The 5,685-nt window shown below is 40.4% G+C and overlaps 1 pseudogene; it reads right to left on the bottom strand.

The window, feature by feature from the left end:
* Positions 1–1,076: 1,076 nt before the first annotated feature.
* On the bottom strand, positions 1,077–5,306 carry LOC124978960 (DNA-directed RNA polymerase III subunit RPC7-like; annotated as a pseudogene).
* Between the last annotated feature and the right edge of the window lie 379 nt (positions 5,307–5,685).

The raw sequence follows: 5,685 nt of genomic DNA, 5'->3' as shown, positions 1-5,685 counted from the left end.
GAAGGTTAAGATCAAATTTAAGATGTGATCATTTCTCTAAGGTAAGGCAATGTAAACATGGTAAATTCTGGTTAAACACTTTTTATAGGAAGTAGTTTACAAGTGGAAAAAGTAAGGCACAGAAAATTAATCAAGTTCAGTGTCACGGTTGAACCTAATATTACAGTAGAAATAAAATTTAGTGTTCTGATTCTCAGGTTAAAGAGTAACAGGTAATACCCTCCCAACAGGTAAATAATAAATTTTCCTCACTTCTTTTGGCAGGTAATTCTAATAAGTCTTTTTTGAAATCTATCATATGGATTTCCTTGAAAATCTTTGGCATGTTTAAGTTTTTGAAGGCTGAGGTACCTAGGTATTTTCTCCCCAAAATATAAAATGGCAGGGAGCTACCTTTTAAGTTAAACAAAAAAGTTTAAAGACCTGAGTTCATTCTATATATAATGAACTGTACAGCTTATGAGTCCTGTGAAATATAACAGAGGCCACTACACTTGACCAAATTCATACTATAACTCAGATTGACATTTTTCCCTGCATGTATGTTTTTGATCACAAAATCTCTAATCTCATAAGTTTATACTTCAAGAGCTCAGGCAGGTTTAAGGAGTCACAATATAGTAGTATAGAACATAGCATGTAAAAGATAATTTTCAAGTTTCTTTGTTTTTAAAGTGCTCCATGTGCTACATTAAATCAATTTTCAGTTTATAGAAATCCATTACAACTAGTAATATTTTTACAAAAGATCAGTTAAACAATAATAATTTGTTCAAGTATGTATGAATACATAGATTAAGAGGTGCAAAACTCTTTAGGCATAATCAAATTCAAGTAATACAAAAATTCACTAACATTCACAAGAGGGATGGCAAAGTTGTTAAGGAGGAATGTCAGAGTGTCAGATAAGTTTAAAAGGTAACTAATGTGAAAACTCAAAGCAGTTATGAATATTTTAATAACATATTTGTCCAATAAAATAGAAACAAAAAATATATACTCCTTATCAGAAATAAATCAAGTCTGTTCAAACGCTCAGAAGGTATATCATAAATTTTTTTCGAGAAATTTTATGGCTAATAGGTCACTCTGTCCATGTTGTCACCACTTCCTGCACCAAAATCATCTCCATCTTCAAAATATGAATTAATGCAGTCATGTTGGGTGCTGTGCCAGCCAGAACGGCGCCTGATCACATCAGCAGTGAGGTTAATTAGCATAAGCGCACTCAGGTGATATATCACTGGCCATATTCAGTTAAGTCCACGTGCACAACATGTGCACAGGTGTTCCTGAGTGTGCCTACTCGGGCCTGCTCGTTTTGACCCTTGCCGTGATGGGTCAGCTGGCTTCTCGCCTGATCACAACTGGTGTGGCCCTGCCCTCCGCCTCCTGGAGGGATATAAGTGGGCAGTAGGCAGGGGCGCAACAGTAAGGAGCAGCAGTAAGAGCAGCAGCTAGCAGAAAGAAGTGAAGAGAAGCCACTAGCAGAAAGGAAGAAGAAAAGGCAGCAAGAAAGGAGGAAGAAGCAGCTCGCAGAGAGAAGCAGCAGGCAGCGGCGGAAGGCAGATCACAGAGCGGAGAATTGAGAACACACCTCTAGATCACAGATAGGCAGATCACAGTACACGGGACACATCACTAAGAAGCACCTCAGATAGATGCACCCTTAGTTCACAGGATGCAGGACACACCTTTAAGAAGCAGCAGAACTAAGAAGATATAGATCTCTGAAAGTGTAGTCTCTCTCTCTTAAGCAATGTCTCTCTTTCTCTCTTATGCAAAGTCTCTCTCTCTCTCTCTCTCTCTAAGAAAAGACTTTCTTCCTCAATAGCCCAGGGAACAAGTGAATAAGCAAGAAAGAAGCCCACAAAAAGAAAGATAGAAGCAGTTTGTTTCCAGTCCACCACCGATAAAGACCCACACAAATTGTTGCTGCAGGTGGTGACAAATACCCATGGATTTGGCACCACAAAGAGCCAGTGACAAATGGTGGCCCGTATGGGGAGGGAAATTGGCAACAACCTTACAGGGAAAAAGGAAATCAGCATGGTGGGCAGCGGCGGAAGGCAGATCACAGAGCAGAGAAGTCTGTCTCTGGGAATAGGTACGGTAGGGAAAGTAAGAACCTCACAGGAGTTTCTGGCCAGAGTGGTTTAAGGGCAAGGGATAGTTAAAGATCACAAAGGGTATAACAGTGAAGTGCAAGAAAGTGTGTATTTTGTGTTACTTGTGTGTTTGTCATAACAGAAGGCTGTCCCGAGAGACAGCAGAAAAGGTTTAACGGAAGGTTCCCCTAGAGAGGGAGCGTAACGAGAAGATTCCCCTAGTGAGGGAATGTTAATGGAAGAGTCCCCTAGTGAGGGAATGTACGTCCTATAGTAATGTGTGTATTTTGCATCATTTGTGTGTTTGTACTACTGTTAGTGTGGTCTTTGTATACATATTCAAACTCTAACAGAAATAAGCCCAGGCTTTATAGAAGAAAAACTGCTCAGTGTGCCACAGGGGCATCTTCATAAACAGGATCTAATAGCAACAGAAAATAACTCTTAAAGAGAACAAAGTGAGGAAGAATTGAGTGGTAGTAACCTAGAAAACAATTACTCAGAAAATTTAAGAATAAGGGAAAAAAGAGAGAGCTAAATCTAATACAAAGAACCCCCAAAAGGAATAACCAAGTGGTAGTGAAAACTTAAGAACAAGGGGAAAAGGTAGGAGAAAGCTAAACCTAATACAAAGAGCTTCAAAATTTGTAGAACCTGCCGTATTTGAGGACCAAAATAGAGAAGACTGATTGAAAACAGCTATGCAGAGCAGTGTTATCTGGAGGACAATGTCTAATTGGAGAGCTCAGTGGCAAGAAATAGCTGTTGAAACTGCTTGCAGAAATGCAGTAGCAAGGTAGAAATATTGATATGCTAATAGAAGGACAATATGCTTCAATAGATACTCAAAATCAATATGATCCTGGAATGTATGCACAGATATACAGCAGCAAAGAGACAATACCCTAACAAAAGATAAGAGATAACTATAGTAAAATCTGTTACACCTCATGCCCCAGGTCTTTGCCCAAGGTGCAGGAAAGAAAAACATTGGGTTAATGAGTGCAAATTGGTTACTGTTGTTGAGGGAAAGATGTTACCAAACGATTTAAGAAACAGGGCACAGAACTCTTCAACTCAAGGCTCACAAAATGGAAGCAGCTGTCATAGCCCTTGTAGAGTTTAAGGAGTAACAGATCTTTTTGCTGATAGTGATTGCATCACGTGGGCAATTCCCAAATTAGAATTGGCAGAAACCATAGCCCCTCATAAGCTGATTTAGCCACTTAGATAGTTTTCATCTTTTTCTCAGTAAAGCAAGCTGCTTATTTTCATCCTGTGTAACTTTTTAATTCTTCATGTTAGTACCTCACCTTTAAGGAGGGTTTATAAGTAAAGGGAGGTGCACTGATCAATAGGTTAATGGAGATAATATTTTAAAATGTAGAGAGGGTGAAATAATTATTTTTTCAGCACAATTTGGCACCAAATTTTGGGGATTTTTATGTTTTACACTAATAAACTTAGGTGTGCTTGTGTTAATTCTATTCTACATTTACAAACGCCTCAAATCCAGTCAACAGCCTCATAATGTGATCATAAAACAGGTCATGGCTGCCTTTGAAGCAGAACAATCTCCCAATATATGGCTTAGTATGCTGAATCGGTAGTCAAAGATGGTTAAGATTCATGTGGAGCTCATACCAACCTAAGACAGGAAATGAGGGCTAGAGCCTCATTGTCCAATGATGGGTAAGGATGATGCTCTGCCGTGGACAACCTAAGACAGACATGATCCCTGCCAGCTTTATTTTCATTTTATATAAAGAAGGGGAAATTGTTGGGGCTTTGCCAGCCAGAATGGTGCCTGATCACATCAGCAGTGAGGAGGTTAATTAGCATAAGCGCACTCAGGTGTTATATCACTGGCCGTATTCAGTTAAGTCCATGCACACAACACGTGCACAGGTGTTCCCGAGCGTGCCTACTTGGGCCTGCTCGTTTTGACCCTTGCTGTGATGGGGCAGCTGGCTTCTTGCCTGATCGCAACTGGTGTAGCCCTGCCCTCCGCCTCCTGGAGGGATATAAGTGGGCAGTAGGCAGGGGCGCAACAGTAAGGAGCAGCAGTAAGAGCAGCAGCTAGCAGAAAGAAGTGAAGAGAAGCCACTAACAGAAAGGAAGAAGAAAAGGCAGCAAGAAAGGAGGAAGAAGCGGCTCGCAGAGAGAAGCAGCAGGCAGCGGCGGAAGGCAGATCACAGAGCGGAGAATTGAGAACACACCTCTAGATCACAGATAGGCAGATCACAGTACACGGGACGCAACACTAAGAAGCACCTCAGATAGACGCACCCTTAGTTCACAGGATGCAGGACACACCTTTAAGAAGCAGCAGACCTAAGAAGATATAGATCTCTGAAAGTGTAGTCTCTCTCTCTTAAGCAATGTCTCTCTTTCTCTCTTATGCAAAGTCTCTCTCTCTCTCTCTCTCTAAGAAAAGACTTTCTTCCTCAATAGCCCAGGGAACAAGTGAATAAGCAAGAAAGAAGCCCACTAAAAGAAAGATAGAAGCAGTTTGTTTCCAGTCCACCACCAATAAAGACCCACACAAATTGTTGCTGCAGGTGGTGACAAATACCCATGGATTTGGCACCGCAAAGAGCCAGTGACACAGTCATTTTCCTCCTCTTTCTTTCCTTCATCATACTCCTGTTCTGCAGCATCATCGTCGCCATCATCATCACCTTCTTTACTTTTCTCTTTGCTTCCTTCTTTCTCCTCATTTTCCTCATCTGATTTTTCGCCATCACCTCTCTTTTCCAGTTCCTCAGTTTTTTTCAACATATCTGCAGTATTAGCAAGTGAAGTACTTTTGACTGTATCTTTTGCCTTTTTGGATTTTGGGTCTTATTTGCATTTTTTCCTGGGCTTCATCTCTCTTGGGAGTCTTCTCCAATCTGGTATCCACTCTTCTTTGTATACCTTCATATATCTTTTACTATACCTTTCAATATCTTGTTTTTCTTCAAGTGTTTCAATAAAAGAAGGCATTCTTTTCATTGTTTCTCTCAATTCCTGTTTCAAGGCCAGCATATAATCTTCCCTTTCTCTTGTTTTCAGTGGCACTGGCTTATAATCTGTAACAGGAAATAGTGGAGGTGGTTTCAACACTACATCAGGTAACTTTTCACCTTTGCTAAATCCAACAGTCTCAATATTAAAGGTGTAGGCAGCACATACTCTTCCATTATTCCTAGCCATCAGAAGTAGTTATACCCCAAGAATTTCAAATGCTGATCACTTATTCTTGAGGTTTGGGCAAAACTGTGTGCCAAAGTTCTGGCTGGCAAGGAAGGGGTGTGCGTAGCGGATGCCGGTGCTCTGGTGCTGCAGATTCCACCTTGGAGTAGCGCTTGCCCAGCATGTTCATTTTTATTACACATTTGTCCTTGTGATTCAGAGGTGTTGGCCTCTTAAATACCATGAAGCAAAAACTAGACTCTGTTATCCACAGATCAGGTATCACGAGTTCTACATTCAAAGTCAATACATCCAGTTTTCAAAAAATTAAAAAATATAAGAAACTTTTTTCTTGCAAAAAAATTCAACATATGTTTATTGCAAAAAATCATTCCCCAAA

This window comes from Sciurus carolinensis, chromosome 3 (assembly GCF_902686445.1).
Source record: "Sciurus carolinensis chromosome 3, mSciCar1.2, whole genome shotgun sequence".
Taxonomy (NCBI): domain Eukaryota; kingdom Metazoa; phylum Chordata; class Mammalia; order Rodentia; family Sciuridae; genus Sciurus; species Sciurus carolinensis.
Note: the sequence above shows the minus strand (reverse complement) of the source record. Positions and strands in the feature narration are given on the sequence as shown.